This window comes from Lutra lutra, chromosome 15 (assembly GCF_902655055.1).
Source record: "Lutra lutra chromosome 15, mLutLut1.2, whole genome shotgun sequence".
NCBI classification, from domain to species: Eukaryota; Metazoa; Chordata; class Mammalia; order Carnivora; family Mustelidae; genus Lutra; species Lutra lutra.
Window position 1 is genome coordinate 31,417,989 of NC_062292.1, and position 20,553 is coordinate 31,438,541.

General features: G+C 40.3%; 1 protein-coding gene across 11 annotated transcripts in view; it reads right to left on the reverse strand.

The window, feature by feature from the left end:
* Nucleotides 1–20,553, reverse strand: part of DISP1 (dispatched RND transporter family member 1) — a 182,519-nt gene that overhangs the window by 139,655 nt on the left and 22,311 nt on the right. The gene's annotated exons all lie outside the window — the stretch shown is intronic.

The window sequence follows — 20,553 nt, forward strand, 5'->3', positions numbered from 1 at the left end:
CTTCGACAATTACTACAAGCCAAGTGAGTTAGGTTTGAGTATTCAAAGAAATATCCACTTTGCAAACTCTTTTGCTCAGCCAAAAACAAACAGTAAGGTATCTGAATTATGATTTTACCTTTTTTTTTTTTAAGATTTTATTTATTTATTTGACAGACAGAGATCACAAGTAGGCAGAGAGGCAAGCAGAGAGAGAGAGGAGGAAGCAGGCTCCCTGCTGAGCAGAGAGCCCGATGTGGGGCTCAATCCCAAGACCCTGGGATCATGACCTGAGCCAAAGGCAGAGGCTTAACCCACTGAGCCACCCAGGCACCCCGATTTTACCTTTTTAATCACTAGATTATAAAAAACTATTCTTTTAACCTTTATAGATAAATGATTGACAGTTTTCTTGAAATGTACAGTCAGAAAGCTTAAGTATCCCATTTTTAGTCAGGTCAACGAGCTATAAACCCTAAATGCAGAGTCTGAAGTTTTTACTGTTAATCAGCAATTCCCATCCTTTATATGCAAAACACCTCTTTCACAGTCTACAACTAAAATAAAGCAATTGTTGGACACCCTGGGAAGTTATTCCAAACTCCACTTCACAAAATCTTAAATTACTCACTTAGAAACACTATTATCAATACAAATCCTGCTGTAATTGTTCCATTCTGCTTCCTTGCCACATGGCACACAGCCATATAATGTCTTTTTTGCATTCTGAAAAACTCAACGTCTTACTTAAAAACAGCTTTGAAACTTGGCTCGTGGCCTGTTCGTAATTGATACTACAGCTTAAATACCTTTCCAGCAAAGTTACAATAACTTCAAAATACTCTGGGATCAACCATTAAAATGTTTTTGTTTCGGTTATAACACTAATGAGCACCAAATGTTAGAATTTGTTTTAACGACCTAATACATCAAGGATTTTCTTAAAAGGAAAAGCTAGATCAGCTATCCATTATATAACGAAAGACAGATTAGTCAGTGTTGATACAGATAATGCTTGAAGATTTAATACTTAGAGTGCAGAATCAAGGATCTAAAAGTTAAATTCGGAAAGCCTGCTCAGTCAGCCATCATAGTTTTTCCCTGTGAAGATACCAAATTTCTGCTCATGGAAGCCTCCATCCCTTCATGCTTTGCATTAGCCACTCAACCCTCACCGTGATGTCCCCATTCCTGTCAAAGGGGTGACACTACCATGCTTTACTATACTTTCTCATAGTACAAAGGAATTAAAGTACCAAAGAAGCAAAAAGCAATTAAAGGAAATCTCAACATATCAGGTTTATTAAAGCCTGGTAAGAAGCGCTGATATAACAAGATTTTACAAACAAATGTGTAAATGCTATTTTAAAAATACAACAAAAGGAAAGAATGGAGCATTTAGATATATACTGGAGATGAACACTTGGCATGCAAACAAGCAGGGTAAGGACTGCTGCCACTCCGTGGGTGTCTTCCTTGGACCCAAGTGCACTTGGCAGGGTGAAGCACACTGGCACCCAGAGCGGCCACCACGACAGCCACACAGGCATCTCTGGCTTTGCAGCTGCTCCTGCTCCTTCCGAGGTGGCTTGTCTGCAGACTGGCCTCTGCCTTTAGATCACCTCCACATCTAAGCATCATGACTGCTACAACCACCATAACTAATTTCATCTTTCTTTTCCAGCATCTTTTCACTTTCCTCAGCATCTTATCACGTTTTTCTTATTTTTTTCATTCTAGGTAACTTAATACTTCTTGATATTCAAGCTGGACTTTTACAGAACTCAACAAACAGACGCCTTTCCTTTTGGTTTAACAATTATTAATCCTTCCTTTTGGCTTTAATGGTCAAGCCTTGGGTTCTTGTCAATTTTTATCACTGCTCAAATTTTTTCCTTCTTCATCATTAGATAAGATCTCTCTTTTGCCTTATTTCCATGTTTCATTCTACTCTCAATGAGGATACAGCTCACTAAATAACTAAGGTTTCATGAGACACGCCATATTAAGAATCCGGAGCAGATTAATTTATAAGGAAATGACTTAGCAAGCAAATACTATAAACAAGATTCATGTCATAAAAGCTAAAGCCTTTGAAAGAAATGCTTTAAAATAATCTCAAGTATTTCAGAAGTACCTACATATTTGCACCTGAACTAACTGTAAGTAACTGATATTTATTCTTTAAAGAATTTCCACCCAGAATCTCCTGCTTGGGAATATTTTGTTAGTTTAATTGGTGATGAAATATTTACAGTAATAAAACTCATTTCTTTAAAAAACAGTCTGTATTTTTTATATTATCTTGGATTTGTATGACTTCCCCAAGAGTTGGAATTAATAAGGCTTATCATTGTGACCCTATATATCAAGTAGAGAATAATTAAGTCATTTGTAAATATTATGCCTACAAATATAAGGAACCATAGCATATAAATTCAAAGAAGATTCATTGTAACTTCAATTTCTAACAATTTCTAAGTGCTAGTTCCTAAAATCTATTTATTAACTAGAGTAGATTTTTGATGGATTGTTATTCTGAAACCTCAGCAAAACACTACATTGTTACACTGCTATCCTGCGCACCATTATTTCTCAGTCTGTGGATCATGGGGCCAACAGATATTATGGGGAAAAGGGTTCTAAGTTCCAACAAATGTGGGAAATGTGGAGCTAAGGAAGCGAAGCCAGTTTTTATCACTACACGATTTCTCCATATCATTAACATATTCATATATACTGTAGCTCCTCAAAGCACATGTGCTGACCCATCGATCTGTGTGTGTTGGGAGGAGTGGTATTGATGCAACTGTTCCTCAGCTTATGATTACAAAACCACACTGCAGCGGAGCATCCCCCAAAAGTAAAGTCTCACAGAATATATTCTGGCAAATACTAAGATTTACAGAGAATAGTCACTATTGGTTGTTGTTTTTAATCTTTAACATAAAGCAATTTCTGCAAGATGCTGTATTTGTAAAGGTACTGGTTGCTGGGGAAAGAGGAAAGGCATAAAGGTTAAAAAAAAGAGATAAAGTTAATATTCTTCTCCTAAGGACAGTGACACCTGAAAAGATAAACAACGCTCTGTTCACATTTAACCTTTCTGCTGTAGCTGTATACGAATTCAACAGATAATTCCTTTTTTTTTTTTTTTTTTAATGACCGGTTTTGCTTAAGAGATGGCACAATGAATTTAGACATTTCATTTTTTCAAAATTCAGGCTAATGGGGACTTTAAAACAACTAAAATACTAATATCCAAAGGCTTTTAAAGGGCTGCATATAGGCAAAAACAAAATGTAAATTGAGTGCCTTGATTTGTGTGATACCAAACTCAAACTAGAGTGGAGCGTGAACCTTCAGAGTGCTCTCCTAGATCACAGAATTAGGTAAGGAGAAAGACATTCCAATTCCTCAGGTCCCAGGGCTATTAGAGCAGACCAAGGGCAGTCCTAGGTTCAGATTTCACCAGGTGCCTAGCACAGGTGTCAAAAATAACAGCTAGATGTCTAAAAATCCAATCCTTCTGATCCAACAACTCTCATTTCTTCTGACACCTCAAAGATGCTTCAGACAGGAAGAGCACTTTACCAGCAGAAAGGTAAAGCAACCCAAGAGTCACACCCACCATTACATTGGAAACAATGCCCACTTGCCACTACCAATAGTTTATCAATGTAACTATTAAATGCACACTTAAAATATACTTAAAAAAAAGTAACTTTTTAAATAACCCAATATATTCATTATATAGCTTGATGATAAAAGTATAGTGAAAGTGACTTTCAGAAAATTTCTATTTTAGCAAAATTTTACTATAAACAATAAGATAAACCCCACTCGTATGGACAGTCTTCTGGAGAGATGGAAATAGATTCCAAGTTGGTATTTGTTAAAAACAGGAGTATACCTACTGGGTCTTGAAGCCCAGACTCTGGAACCCAGACACAGCTGCAAATCCCACTGAGACTCATACTAGCCAGTAACTCTGAGCAAGTTACCTAACTTGTCAGTGCCTCAGTTTCCCCATGTTTGTGGCATAATATCAACAGCCACCTCCTAAGGTTTTCATGAGAAGAGCATGACTTATGGAGAAGAGGACCAGACACATAAAAAGCACTACATCAATATTTGTTATATATGCCATTATTTATTTGTTACGGAATCCTAATTATAAGTGAAAATTACTTGAAGTTTGTTAAGCTTTGTTGTTGTTGTTGTTGTTGTTTTTAAAGATTTTACTTACTTATTGGAGAGAGAGAGAGCACAAGCTGGGGGAACAGCAGGTAGAGGGGGAGAGAGAAGCAGGCTCCCTGCTCAGAGGGACTTGATCCCAGGACCCTGTGCTGATGACCTGAGCTGAAGACAAGATGTTTAATGGACTGAGCCACCCAGGCATCCCAAAGTTTAGTAAGTTTTTAAAAGGAAGGACTCAAATACCCAAGGAAAGCAAATGAAACATATTCGTAACAGAAGGATTCATGGATGATAGTGATATGTGTACCAACTTAAAAATTGGTTCTTATTCCCTAATTCATGGACTCCTTCACGCAAAAACATGCTCATGGCTTTGTGCACACCCAGCACTGTGCTAGGTGCACAGTCACAAGGCTAAACAAGATAAAATCTTTGACCCAAGATTACAGGGGTACTCTGCTCACTTTAGCATTTATTAAAAATTTAAAGTTAATAAACTATATGTATATAGTACGTAATTAAATGGTGTAACTGCGCACAAATGTGGTTTTATTGTCACGGTTTTTAAGAACCCTCTAGACATACCGCCAGTGAAAGGTCAAGCTGGTGACTCAGGTGGACAAGCACATGTAATCACATCTTCCCTTCTCCTCCACACTCACTAGCTGATTAGAGCCTGCTGGAAAGGATAGCCGGGCTCTGGGAGCTGAACTTAAAAGAAACTAGTACTGTTTTCTTTACCAAATAATTTGATTGCTCTGAGAGAAATGAACAGCGACAATTTGAAGCTGCAATGTGCCTCTTTTGTCTCAGGCAGGTTTCCGGTTGCTCTTAGACCCTCATGTTTCTGCTGTGGGTTGTGATACATAGCCTGATCGTCCTTCTAACTTGGCCACTTGTATCAACCTTGCCTAGTAATATCCAGATTTTTCAAGTATACACCATGCACACAAAACTTCAATCAACACAAATAAATGGTCACAGTATTTAAAAGAAAACTTTTATATGGAAACTTTTGAAAGATTTAAGTCTATAATCCCTTTAAGAGCAGATAGCAATTATCTAAATACCTGTCTCCCTTCGTACTGTCTCAGCAGCTGAAATCAGCAGCATATTTCTAAATATTTAGGATATCAGATACTACATTCTTAGGAAAAGTCTAACTTCTAGACTTAGACTACTCCACTGGACAAAATTAGTTGCATGTGATTATCTTTAAATTGATCACAAAAAAAAGTTTGTTTTTTTTTTTTTTTACAGAGAGAGCACATAGGGGGTGTCCAGATATCTGGGATCATGACCTCAGCTGAAATACAGTTGGACGCTTAACTGACTTAGCGACCCAGGCACCTGCCCCAAATATTTGATATCTTTCAAAATTTCTCACTAAAATAAATGCCTCAACTATTGTAAATGATTTGTATCAACTCACCATTCTGTCAAAACTGAAAAGACTAGTGGCAAGATAGAGATCATACTAAGCAGAAACGATACCGATCCTATATGATCTAAGCAGAAACAGCACAAGAATGGAAGAGAAGACAAAGTTTACTGAGGAGGAGTAAATATCATCTTATAAACAAGACAGGCATGACCACCATGTGGCCACAGATGTGAACCCTTGGCTCTTCAGTCACATTACTGAGTAGGAATACCGCTGCTGAGTTGTAGGGCACGCAGCTATGGTTCCACTGGCCTTCAGGAAATGATCAGTGAAGAAGCTTTGTTCCCAATGTAGGGGTCAGCACAGAATGTAAAAGAATAATCAGGAAACAGCCATCTAGAGCTGCATGAATAGTGATTCCCCAGATGGGAATTTGAATACTACTCCGTAATCATAACATGTTACTCAACCTCTGTGTTCCATATATATTATAGTACAGCTTAAAGTCAGGCCATGTAATGCCCCCAGCTTTCTCTTTATCATCATTTCCGTGGCGATTCAGGGTCTTTTCTAGTTCCATACAAATTTTAGGATTGTTTGTTCTAGCACTTTGAAAAATGATGTTGGTATTTTGATTGGGATGGCATTGAAAGTAGAGATTGCTCTGGGCAGCATAGACATTTTAACAATGTTTATTCTTCCGACCCATGAGCATAGAATGTTTTTCCGTCTTTCTGTGTCTTCTTCAATTTCTTTCATGAGTGTTCTGTAATTCATATAGATCCTTTCCCTCTTTAGTTAGGTTTATTCTCAGGTACCTAATGGTTTTTGGTGCTATAGTAAATGGAATCGATTCTCTAATTTCCCTTTCTATATTTTCATTGTTAGTGTATAAGAAAGAAACTAATTTCTGTACAGTGATTTTGTATCCTGCCAGATTACTAAATTGCTGTGTGAGTTCTAGTACTTTGGGAGTGGAGTCCTTTGGGTTTTCCACACAAAGCATCTTGTCATCGGTGAAGAGAGAGAGTTAGACTTCTTTGCCATTTTGAACACCTTTTCTTTGTTTTTGGTGTCTGATTACTGTTGCTAGGACTTCTAGTACTACGTTGAACAACAGTGGCAAGAGTGGGCATCCTTGTCATGTTCCTGATCTTCAAAGAAAGGCTCTCAGCTTTTCCCCCATTAAGAATGATATTCGCTATGGGTTTTTCATAGATGGATTTTATGAAATTGAGAAATGTTCCCTCTATCCCTATAGCTGAAGAGTTTTAATCAGGAAAGGATGCTGTATCTTCTCAAATGCTTTTTTTGCATCAATTGAGAGGACCATGTGGTTCTTGTCTCTTCTCTTATTGATTTGTTCTATCACACTGATTGATTTGCAAATGTTGAACCACCCTTGCATCCCAGGGATAAATCCCATCTGGCCATGGTGGATAATCTTTTCAATGTACTGTTGGATCCCATTTGCTAGGATCTTCTTGAGAATTTTGGCATCCATATTCATCAGGGATATTGGTCTGAAATTCTCCTTTTTGATGGGGTCTTTGCCTGGTTTAGGGATCAAGGTAATGCTGGCCTCATGAAGAGTCTGGAAGTTTTCCTTCTGTTTCTATTTTTTAATTTTTTTTAAGATTTTATTTATTTATTTGCCAGAGAGAGAGCGAGCACACGCAGGCCAAGTGGCAGCAGAGGCAGAGGGAGAAGCAGGCTCCCTGCCGAGCAAGGAGCCTGATGCGGGACTTGATCCCAGGACGCCGGGATCATGACCTGAGCCAAAGGCAGCTGCTTAACCAACTGAGCCACCCAGGTGTCCCCCTTCTGTTTCTATTTTTTGAAACAGCTTCAGGAGTATAGGTATTATTTCTTTGAATTATTTGGTAGAATTCCAAAGGGAATCCATCAGGTCCTGGACTCTTGTTTCTTGGGAGGCTTTTGATCACTACTTCAATCTCAGTAATTACTGGTTATTGGTCTATTCAGGTTGTCAATTTCTTCCTGTTTCAGACTCGGTAGTTTATAGGTTTCCAGAAATGCATCCATTTTTTTCTAGGTTGCTTAACTTAGTGGCATATAGCAGTTGATAATTTCCGATGATTGTTTCTAGTTCCTTGGTGTTAGTTGTGATCTCTCTCCTTTCATTCACAATTCTATTAACTTGGGTCCTTCCTCTTTTCTTTTGCGTAAGTCTGGCCAGTGGTTTATTGATCTTATTAATTCTTTCAAAGAACCACCTTCTAGTTTTGTTGATGTTTCTACTGTATTTCTGGGTTCTAATTCATTGATCTCCGCTCTAATCTTAATTATTTTCCTTCTTGTGCATGGGTTAGGCTTAGTTTGTTATGGATTCTTCAGTTCTTTAAGGTGTAAAGACAGTTTGTGTATTTAGGTTTTTTCTATTTTTTTGAGTGAGGATTGGATAGCCATGTATTTCCCCCTTAGGTCCACCTTTGCTGTATCCCATAGGTTCTAGACTGATGTGTTTTCATTCTCATTGGTTTCCATGAATTGTTTAAGTTCTTCTTTGATTTCCCAGTTGACCCAAACATTCTTAAGCAGAATGGTCTTTAGCTTCCAAGTGTTTGAATTTCTTCCAAACATTTTTTTGTGGTTGAGTTCCAAAGCATTGTGAGAATATGCAGGGAATCATATCAATCTTTTGGTATCAGTGGAGACCTGATTTGGGACCCAGTATATGGTCTTTTCTGGAGAAAGTTTCATGTTACACTCGAGAAGAATGAGTATTCTGTTGTTTTAGGGTGGAATGTTCCGTATATATCTATGAGGTCCATCTGGCCCAGTGTGTCTTTCAAAGCTCTTGTTTCTTTGTTGATTTTCTGCTTAAATGATCTGTCTATTGCTGAGAGTGGAGTGTTGAGGTCTCCTACATTAATATATTATTATTAATATGTCTCTCTATTTTGGTTAACAGTTGGCTTATGCAGTTGGCAGCTCCCATGTTGGGGGCATACATATTTACAATTGTTAGATCTTCTTGTTGGATAGACTCTTCCAGAATGATATCGTGTCCTTCTGTACCTCTAACTACAGTCTTTAGCTTAAAATCTAATTTGTCTAATATGAGAATTGCTACCCCAGCTTTCTTCTGTGGTCTGTTGGCATGAAGAAATGCTTCTCCATCCCTTCACTTTCACTCTGTATGTATCTTTAGGTTCAAAATGAGTCTCTTGTAGACAGCATATGGATGGGTCCTATCTTTTTATCCAATCTGCAACCCTGTGCTGTTTTATGGGGGCATTTAGGCTGTTCACATTGAGAGCAATTACTGAAAGATATTATTTTACTGTTATCATGTTGCCTGAAAAGTCCTTGTTTCTACAGATTGTCTCTGTAAATTTCTATTCTATATCACTCTGGTGATCTTTCTCATTTTATAGAACCCCACTTAATATTTCTTGCAGGGCCAGCTTAGTGGTCACATGTTCTTTCAAGTTTTTGCTTTGTCTTGGAAGCTCCTTATCTCTTCATGCATTCTGAATGACAGCCTTGCTGGATGAAATATTCTAGGCTGCATGTTCCTCTCATGAATATGTCTTGCCAGCCCTTTCTGGCTTGCCAGGTCTCAATGGACAGGTCTTGTGTTATTCTGATGTTCCTCCCTCTATACATAAGGAATCTCTTGCCCCTAACTGCCTTTAAGATGGTTTCCTTGGTTCTAAGATTTGCGAATTTTACTATTACCTCCCAGAGCATTGGTCTATTCTCCTTGATCTTGGGAGGGGTCCTCTCTGCCTCTAGGACACAAATCCTTGTATCATTCCCCAGATTAGGGAAGTTCTCAGCTAGGATTTACTCATATATATCTTCTGTTCCCCCACCACCACACCGTCAGGGATCCCAGTAATTCTGACATTGGAACTTTCATGGCATCATTTATTTCTCTTATCCTGTTTTCATGTATTCTAAGCTGTTTGTTCCAGGCCTCCTCCTGATCCTTCTATCAGTTTGTCTTCTAGATCACTAATTCATTCTTCTGCCTCATTTACCATAGCTGTTGAGGGTATCTAGATTAGATGGGATCTCACTGATAACATTCTTAAGTTCTGCCAGATCAGCTCTCATTTCTGCCCTTAGAGTATCTATGTTTCCATTAATGGTTTTCTCCATCCTAGCTATTGTCTGCATAACTGTTACCCTGAAGTCTATTTCCAACATCTTGCTTATATCCATATCCATTAGTTCTGCGACAGAGGTCACAGTCTCTGAAATTTTTCTGTGTCGGGGTTCCTCCTCTTAGTCATTCTATTGAGGAATGGTTGAGGAAATGTACAGAGTCCAAAGGACTGACCACAACCCAAGCAAGATGCACCTGTTTTATAGGGATCTTAGGGTTGTTAGCCTCTTGTTCCTCCAGCCTGTCTTCCAGGGGAGGAGCCTGTTGCGCTATTTCTCAGGCAACCCTGGTTGAGCAGAGTTTCCCTGCCCCCTGTGGGGGTGGATGGGCTCAGTGAAAACCCGTTCTGGGGGCTTTTCCCAGGTGGCTTTCCCCCCCTCTTTCGAGATCAGAGCAAAAGTGACGTAACCAAACCTCTGTCTTAGAACAGAGAGATACAAGTCTGCTGTTTACTGAGTTCTCTAGGCTATACTGTCTCCATTTCTGTCTGTGCTGCTAAAAACCACAGCGTCCTGGGCTGTGCACCCCATAGCATCACTCCCAGCCCTCACTTCCAGGTCCAGGCAATCACTGTCCTTTGTGCTTCTAAAACTGCCAGACATCCCCAGTTCATACATGTGCCCCCTGCAACTCCAGGTTTCAGTCTGGGGGACTTCCCTAAAGTCCTTTCCCTGCCACTACCAGTCTGCAAGTCTCCGCCTGGTTCCCAGCATGGGAATGATTTTGGGCTCCAGCAGCACAGGATCCCAGAGGCTCCCTCCCCCTTCTGTTTTTCTTCTGATATCTCCCTGCAGAATCACAGTTCCCCACTTGTATTGTGAGACCAACCGCCGGAGATATTCTTTTTGTAGAGATCCAGATATATCTTCTTACATCTCAGGCTGATTTCGTGGGTGTTCAGAGTGGTCTGGTAGATATCCAGCTCAATTCAGGGGACTGGTTGAAATAGGGTCCCCTACTCCTCCACCATCTTTCCCTGCCTCTAATCAATGAATAAATTACACAACTAAATCACTGAAATGACCTCATCCATTACGACTTAATTCACTAACCTACTGAAACACAGCCACCTAATAGAGTTGCTACTGATAACCAGAAACTCCTCACCAAGCCAGCTGACAGGAGCCCTACTGGCATCAAGCGGAGATGGTTTTGGAAGTCTCAGGTTTGTTCTGCAAGATTCTGACTCTCCCTTATTATAGGAAAGAGAATTATTACTAATCTTGATGTAATTGGAATTAAAGTATATTAGCTTTGATTGAGGAACCAATCACAAAAGGTCTCATGTTGTATGATTCCCTTGGACATGTAAGATGTCCCTGGACATTCCCTGGACATGTAAGATGTCCAGAATAGGCAAATCCACAAGGAAAGTAGATTAGTGTTTGCCGGCTACTGAGGTGGGGAGGGAAGGGAGGAGCAGGGATTGCTCATGGACATGGGGTTTCTTGTGGTTTCTACTATTAGATGTGATGGTTTCACAACCATCTGTGGGTATACTAAAAACCACTGAACGGCACACTTACAATATGTTAACTGTTATGCTATGTGAAATATATCTCAATAAAACTTCAAAAATTACATATGTGTGTATGTGTATACACATACACACACACACACATATATGCAAGGTTTGAGCATGTGTTCTGACTTGTTTTTCATGACTATCAGTAGTTTAAGCTGCAGGACTTGGTTCTTTAAGTTTGTTTTTTTTTTTTTTTTTTAATGAGCTGGGAATTTGACACCCTATGATAAAACTTCCTAAAAATAGAAATTATATCACCATCACCAAAAAGTGTATCCACCCCTTAAAGGAATATATCAATCATGCCTAGGTTTATCTCAAAATCATCTTTCATTTCAGTGGAAAGATGAATGATTTACACAGTTCTTTGAAAATAAAATTTCTGGCTAAAATGAGGGTTGAATGACACCAAGAAATGATATCCAAACCTGTTACCTATTAGGAAAGAGTCCACAGAAGAATTTATGTCCAGGATGTAACCTGGACAAGGACCCTGGAAATGACATTACAACACTACGAAGACAGCTCTTGAAAGGTGGGAAAACTGAAGACCTCACAGTCACACAGGAGGAATGCCAGAACTGCTGTGGCAGATGGTGAGGTAACGGAAGGAAAGCCTCAGAGAAGTGGGCATGCTTGACAGTGTGTACCAGGATAGGCTGGAAAAGCCGCTGGCCACTCTGCTCCAGCAGGGCCCAAGGGCCACTGCATCTCCCAAATCAACGAGGATTGCCCCTGCAAGAAGGCTACCCATACTGCTGAGAAGTTCAGTGATGGCTATCCTCGCAAGGCCAGGCTGGCCACTAGAAACACTGCTAGAGAGCTGGGTTCCCTGAGGCACAAAGACCTGGTCCCAGTGCCTGGATGTGTGATAATCCCAAGGTTCAGAGCTGCCCAAGGGGCTGACTCCAGGAGCGGTGGAAACTGCACTGTGGTTAGCTCCTTCCTCTGCCCAATCTCACTTCACAAGCCCCACTTTCCTACAGGTGTTGCTGCCAAGAGAATTGTCTAAAAAACCTCCCACATGCAAATCTCTGCCTCAAATCTCTATTGCCTGGAGAACCAGACCTAAGACAAACTTAAACATTCCAAAATGCTGCATGAAATAAAACAAACATTCCTTAAACACACAGTAAGAAATTAAGTGCTGAGAGGCCAAAATCAGGCAGGAGCGGGAGACCAGAGCAGTCAGCATGAACTGACTGTAGTTGCTGGGGGGAGATTTACCGGTTTCAATAACCAAGGAGCTCGAATTTTAACACCTATCAAGTAGCTGGAAATGAGGACTTAACCCTGAGAGACAGGGAACTGGAATAAAACACCCTCATAAAACCAATCTCCCCATCAAGGAAGCTTAGCTATACCTTGGCCTGAGTTCTAAGTGGATAAAAAAAAAAGTCCCCAAAAGCTACACTGAGAATTTGAGTTATATGCCAGCCTTCACAAAGGCCTGAAGTTCAAATTTATACTACCTGCATGATCCAAGAAATCCAAGTCTCAGAAATTTATAAAAAGAGTGATTTCAGGCCAATACTAGCCATGGGATACCTAGCAGAAACAAATGTGTAACTACTCTGGGTCTGCAGAATTCCAACAATTAAAAGCCTCACTAGGGACGCCTGGGTGGCTCAGTGGGTTAAGCTGCTGCCTTCGGCTCAGGTCGTGATCCCAGGTCCTGGGTTCGAGCCCCACATCGGGCTTTCTGCTCAGCAGGGAGCCTGCTTCCTCCTCTCTCTCTGCCTGCCTCTCTGCCTACTTGTGATTTCTCTCTGTCAAATAAATAAATAAAATCTTAAAAAAAAAAAAGCCTCACTAAAGATGAGCTCACAGCCCAAAGCTGCAAAGCACAAGAAGAAATAATCTACCACGAGGGAAAGAACAGAAAGAAAAACAATTAGACAACAAAACACTTCAAATAACAGTACAGATAGAAACTATAAAATATGCTTAGAATTATTAAAAACAAAAGTCTTTATAAAACTTTGAGGAGGAAAAAGAAAGGACAGCACCTGAGAGGCCATGTGACTTTGGGGGAAAAAAAAAAGAACTTTATAAGCATTGAAATGAAAAAAAAATGCACAGTGGGTTCAAGAGCGGATTAGAAACACAAATTTTAAGGAAAGCTTCTAGGAAAAAGACAATAATAGTTTGTTAACGGGTAAAAACCAATAGAATTTGAAGAACTAGAGAAGAACAATTTATAAAAAGCATAATGATATAAAATATGATGATGATTATGGTACTTAGTGATCAAAGCAGAAATATTAAAAATAAGCACAGGTAATGGATACTGTGGTTGCCTTCCCAACATCCATGCCCCTTTCATTTTGTTTGTTTGTTTTTGAGTATTAGTCCTGCTTCACATAACCTATATGTTTTGGGGGTCTAGAACCACCCTCATTCTAGAAACAGGGCATGAAACTCAGAGGCAAGGTTAAACAGTATAATCCCTGCCCCCCAACTCTACCCTGAGGTTTGGAGAGGTTATCAGGTAACTTCTGGGAAAAAACAACTCTCAACCTGGAGCTGCTCAGCCATTTTGGAACCATGAGGGAAACCAGCCTAAACACACAGTCAACATGTAGATCAGAGCAGAGCTGAGAGAATTGCAGACAAAAAGAACAAGAGTTTTGATCAAATAGCATGTAAGACTGACCTATCTCTAAACTTTCCAGTTAGGTAAACAGAATAAATCTCTACTGTTTTATGTAGCTAGTTAGGTTTTCTGTTATTTGCAACTAGAAGCATTCTGTCTGATACCCATGGTAAAAGATTAAGTTCTAGCTGATCTACCACTAAAATTTCCACTCATTTTAGACTGAATACAAGTTTTGAACGAGAAATTATTAGGCTATCTTTCAGAATTGGCTTAGAAGCAAAACAAGGGTATGCCTGACATGGGAGATTTTCAGGAATGCCAAGACTGTAATTCCCCAGGAGCCAGGAAAACTGAGCATTCCCAAATCAAAAGCCTAGCATATGGTAACACAATTTCTATAGAAAAGGGTAAAGATGATGGAGCCAAAGGGAAAACAAGACATATGTAAATGAGGTTTGCCCCTGAAGCAGTCCACTGAGCATGAAACTACCTCATCTTAACAGTCTTTGTTTTCATGCTATTTGTTTAAACTTTACTATTTTATTTATTTTTTTTTAAGATTTTATTTATTTGACAGAGAGAAATCACAAATAGGCAGAGAGGCAGGCAGAGAGAGAGGAGGAAGCAGGCTCCCTGCTGAGCAGAAAGCCCGATGTGGGGCTTGAACCCAGGACCTGGGATCATGACCTGAGCCGAAGGCAGCGGCTTAACCCACTGAGCCACCCAGGCGCCCCCTATTTTATTTTTTTTTTAAGATTTTATTTATTTATTTGTCAGAAAGAGAGAGAGAGAAAGCACACAAGCAGGCAGAGAGGCAGGCAGAGGCAGAGAGAGAGGCAGGCTCCCTGCTGAGCAAGGAGCCCGATGTGGGACTCGATCCCAGGACCCTGGGATCATGACCTGAGCCGAAGGCAGTGGCTTAACCCACTGAGCCACCCAGGCATCCCTAAACTTTACTATTTTAAAACACTGAAAGCCTCCGGTTAAAAGAGATCTATTCCCACTTACTCCCAAAACTCCACTAAAATGCCAGTGAAGCCATTTTCTTTAAAGTATGAAACACTTAAGTATGAAGACTAGAAGTGATCATAGACGAAAGAAGTTAATCAAATTTTGGAAGCTGGAAAGCAGAGGTGTGAGTACTTTCTGGCATAGCAGAACAGAAAAAATTGAAACCTAACTTTGTGTAGTCAAAAGGATACCAACAAGAAGGTAAATGACAATGAAGAATCATAGATAAGGCTCAGGACAATGGGCAGAGTGGTGGGTGGGGCTAGAATCAGAAGGAGAGAAAGTTTCTTGAGACAGCTGGATGTATAAATGTTCTCTCTGATTCTCTGATTCTCTTTCCGGCAGGATGAAAGGAGTTACTCTCTGTGGTAGAAACAGACTCTGACGGACTCTAGACTGAGGGGCTGCAGGCGCTGCGTACGAGGCTGAGACACCGCAGGGAAGCAGAGAGGACAGAGGCCAAGTTTATATGCTAAGCAATGAGCTACCCACTGCCCCAGCTCTCTCCCCTACTCAACCGCCAGAATCTGGTGGCCAGTCTTACACCCCTTGATAGGAGACAGGATTCCTCTTTGGGAAGAAAATCAGAAAAGATTACAGGCATTAAGAGTCAGAGATGTGTAATAAAATAAATCTTGTCTTCATCTAACAGCCCTGGAATGAAAGCCATGCACACAACTTCCACTAAGACTTCTCAAATTAGCCAAGCACTTGAGAAACATGTGAGGAATTCCTCTGCATGAAAGAAACCAAACAACAGAAAAACAAATAGAAAAGAGATAATACAGTACACAAAGAAGTCTTGTTTTTTTTTTTCTAACTGAAACTAACATCTTCAGATGGATGAGATGAAAGTGTGTCCATAAAACACTAACGGGGCCTATCCAAAGAAATGTTTACACAACAAGAAAAAGCTTTTGGGATTTTAAAATGAGAGCAGAAATATAAATACATATATAATATGAAGACTGGAAGATAAAGCAGAGGAAAAGTCCCAGATACTAGAAAAAGAGAAAGAAGAAAAAAAGAAAATTAGAAGACCAAAATCCAGGAGATCCAATACTAGACTTTAGAAATTCTATAAAAGAGAAAAGGGAGCAGAAGAAATAATAAAAAAGATAATACAAGAAAAATTTCCCATAAACCCAAGACAAACAAGTTATGGGAAAAAGTGAATATAACTTGCAGTCACTGTAATTCCACTATAAATAATACTTAATTATGATAATGAAGTCATTGACCAATCAAAAATCATGTACCTGTTATGAAGAACCAATGCTGAAGGGGAGAGGGAGAGAACTGAAAAAGCGATGTATAAAAGAGGTCAATCCTCAGCTGCCTCATTAAAAAGTCAACAGATAAGTGACAAATGAAGAAACAGCATCATAAATAATATTTAAAAATACAGAAGTAAATACCAGAAGAAACTGCTAAAAGAATTCAAACCAGGTGCCTCTGGGGCTACTGACCCACATCTTTCTCTAGAGGCTTGACCTCATTGGTTGGCTTTTTAACAGTAATTAAACCCATAAACCTTTGTAAGAAACAACCATTTATAATATCAAGTAGCATGACATACCTCTCCATATATTTTTACATTCTTTTATGTCTAAATTAAATCATTTTTCCAAGAATTAAGTCCAGTTAATATCCAATACCATACAGTTACAAAATTCTTTTTCTTAGAAGTTTCAAGATCCACTCTTCTACTTTCAAATATGCAATATGGTATCATTAACTATAATCACCATGCTATACATTACATCCCCACAACTTATTTTATAACTGCAAATTTGTACCTTTTGCCCCCTTCACCCAATTTGCCCACCTGCACCCTAGGTCTTGGGCAACCGCCAATCTGTTCCTTATATACATGAGCTCAGTTTTTCATCCTTAGGTTCCACATGTGAGATCATATGGTATTTATTTTTTGTTATTTTTTTTTAAAGATTTTATTTATTTATTTGACAGAGAGAGATCACAAGTAGGCAGAGAGGCAGGCAGAGAGAGAGAAAGGGAAGCAGACTCCCTGCTGAGCAGAGAGCCCGATGCGGGGCTCGATCCCAGGACCCTGAGATCGTGACCCGAGCCGAAGGCAGCGGCTTAACCCACTGAGCCACCCAGGCGCCCTGGTATTTATTTTTTTTATGTCTAACTTATTTCACTTAGCATAATGCCCTTAATGTCTATCAGTGTTGTCATAAATGGGAAGATTTCATTTCTATGGCTGAGTATTATATTTAAATATAGATACACACACACACACACAGATACACACACATATTATGTTTTCTTTATCTATTCAGCCGTCGATGGACACTTAGGTTGCTTCCACATCTTGGCTACTGTAAATAATGCTGCAATGAACATGGGGGTACAGATATGCTTTGAATTAGTGCTTTCATCTTTTTCAGATACTCAGAAGTAGAATTGCTGGATTATACAGTAGCTGTATTTTCAATTTTCTTGAGGAACCTCTACATTGTTTTCCACAGTGGCTGTACAAATTTGTATTTCCCCACCCAAAAAAAATTTTTTTAAATAAATAAAAAAATAAAACATATGTGTATAAGCATGAAAAAAATTTACATTCTCACCAACAGTGCACAAGGGTTCCCTTTTCTCCGTATCTCTACCAACTTGCTATCTCTTGCCTTTTTGATAATGGCCATTCTAAGAGGTGTGAGGTGATATCTCACTGGGGTTTTGATTTGCACTTCCCTGACAACTGGTGATGCTGAGTAGCTTTTCATGCACCTGCTGGCCAGCTGTATGTCTTCTTTGGAAAAATGTTTGTTCAGATCCTCTGCCCATTTGTTAACTACAATGTCTTCTGCCGCTGAGTTGTATGGGTTCTTTATATATGTGAATCTTAGCCCCTTATATCAGATATATGATTCACAAATATTTTCTGACATTCAGGAGGCAACCCACAACTCTTTAAGGTAGTGTTTTATTTAGGCCACTAGGTAGAATGCAACAAACTGTAACAGCTGTAACAAAGAAATACAGAAATGCAATGGCTTAAGTAAGACAGAAGTTTATTTCTCTCTCACCTAACAGTTCAAAGTGAAGGAGTCGTCCTCATTTGGTGTCTACCTCTGGATCCACGGCTGCTGCTTCAATTCTTGTCATTTCCCAGCCAAAGAGAAACAGGAATTGAGGACATTCAGGGCAAATAACTGTCTTTAAGAAGAAGACCCAGAAGTTGCCCACAACTCTTCCTTCCAAATACCAGGGTCCCAAGCTTAGTCACAGAGCCAAATACAAGTGCATCTTGCTAGGGAATGCAGTTGGGGTGGGGTGTCATGGGTTAGCTGACATAGGGGTGGGACCAGAAAGCTCAAAAGAAGAAAAAAAAATGACTACTGGCGTATAGTTAGCAGTCTTTGTTACAGGTAAGTATTATCATCCCTCCTTCTTAAATGAGGAAATTGAGATTCAGAGCTATCTGCCAAAGGTCCCATAGCTAATAATAATTAAGCCAAGATTCAACTGCATATTCTGTCTCTAGATCCTATACTATTTCTACTAAATCATGCTAAGTGACAAAAGGAATACATATTATTTTTAAATTTTTTGCTAGGAGCACCTGGGTGGCTCAGTCGGTTAAGTGTCTGCCTTTGGCTCAGGTCATGATTTCAGGGTCCTAGGATTGAGCCCCACACTGGGTTCCCCACTCAGCAGGTAGTCTACTTCTCTCTTTCCCCCTGCCTCTCCCCCCCACCCCCACTCATGCTCTCTCTCTCAAATAAAATCTTATTTCCTGCTAAATACAGCACAACTGGATTGGTTCTAACCAAACACTCCTGGATATCCAAAAGTAGTTGCCTCCCCACCCACAGCAGAAATGACCTGTCCACTTCCATGTGAGGGGTTTAACCTGCCTATGGAAATAGTAATGATCTCCAAAGGCAGCAAAACATTGTCATGCAAGACAATGCTGACTGTCCTCAGGACTCACCTCTCCCACCCCTCTATGTTTCTAGACCTATAACCAGACTCAAGTCCCACCAGGTACCTAGAGGTGGGATACAAAGTGTGACTCATGAGGAAGTGCACTACATTTCAAAAGAACTACTTGGGTTTTCTAATTTATACAAGGAGAAATCTAAGGAACATGTATAGGAATGGATATTTAAGGCCATGGAATAACAGTGGAAGAAACATCAAGTTGGATCAAGCTGAATTGATTGGTACAAGCTCACAAAGAAGAAATTCTGCATTTAATGTTGCAGCTCAGGGAGTTAGCAAAGGCTCTAACGATTGGTCAGTTCATTGGTTGGTTGGCTGAAAGGCAGATCAAAATATGCTGTGCCTGTGAGCAGCCTGGAAATGCCCAAGCTTCCTTGATTTAATGCAGAGGAAGGGATTCAAAGGCTCAGGGAGACCAGACTATTAGAGTGGACTGTCATTTAAGATCAGCTCACTTGGTGGGGGAGGATCCAGAAGATGTAATTTTCACCCATACATTGAGAAATAGATTTGTGAGGAGAGGTCCCAGCCTTCTTGAAGAGCTCCATTAATTACTCTCCCCTATAAGCCAGACCTTACCCTGGGAACTGCAGCCAACTCAACTGGAAAACCTGAAAGCAATGGGAGTAATTAGATCCCAGAAGGGCAGCAGCCAAGTGACAGCACTCAACAGCCAAACGCAAGGCGAGTATAGTTACTGTAATGGACAGCAGCCAAAACCGCCATCAGAACACCAGGACTCTTCCAGGCCTATGGCACTGGCTGGTTATTCATGGTGCTGCCAGAAGTGATGTAGATACAAAGTCTACTAAATTCCCACCTGATCTGCAGAAGCAGAAAAAGATTTAAGTCAAGTGAACAAAAGTCTAACTCAAAACACAAATAGAGCCATGGTCCTCCAGTCAATTCCCAGACTTGAGTCAGTTTACAGATCTAGAGTCCCTCCCCCTCTTCTAAAGTAAGCTCCATGCCCACCATGGAACCCAACACAGGGCTTGAACTCACGACCCTGAGGTCAAGACCTGAGCTGAGATCAAGAATCAGATGCTGGGGCGCCTGGGTGGCTCAGTGGGTTAAGCCGCTGCCTTTGGCTCAGGTCATGATCTCAGGGTCCTGGGATCGAGTCCCACATTGGGCTCTCTGCTCAGTGGGGAGCCTGCTTCCCCCCTCTCTCTCTGCCTTCCTCTCTGCCTACGTGTGATCTGTCTCTGTCAAATAAGTAAATAAAATCTCTTTAAAAAAAAAAAGAATCAGATGCTGAACCGACCAAGCCTCCCAGCTGCCCCCAGATCCAGAAATGAAGGGGAGGCCAAGTCCCCTTGAAGAAGGACCCTGGCACACTACTGAAAATGAATACAGTTAATGGTTCTCCCAGCATCCCTCCAAAGACACCTACAGAGGCCTTTCATAAACTGTGCACTGGGGAAATGGAAATAATTACGCCTTTCAAGACTAATGGATACTGGGTCTGAAATGACACAGCCTCCAGAAAACCCAAAACATCATGTGGCCCTCCAGTCAGAGTATGGGCTTATACAGAGGTCAGGTGATCGATGGAGTTTTGGCTCAGACCTGTCTCACACAGGCCCAGGGGTCCCCAAATCTATCATGCAGTTATTTCCCCAGTGCCAGAATGCATAACTAGAATACGCATACTTAGCAGCTGGCAGAATCTGCACATGGGTTCCCTGAACTGTGCAATGAGGGGTTACATGGGAAAGGCCAAGTGGAAGCCGAGAGAA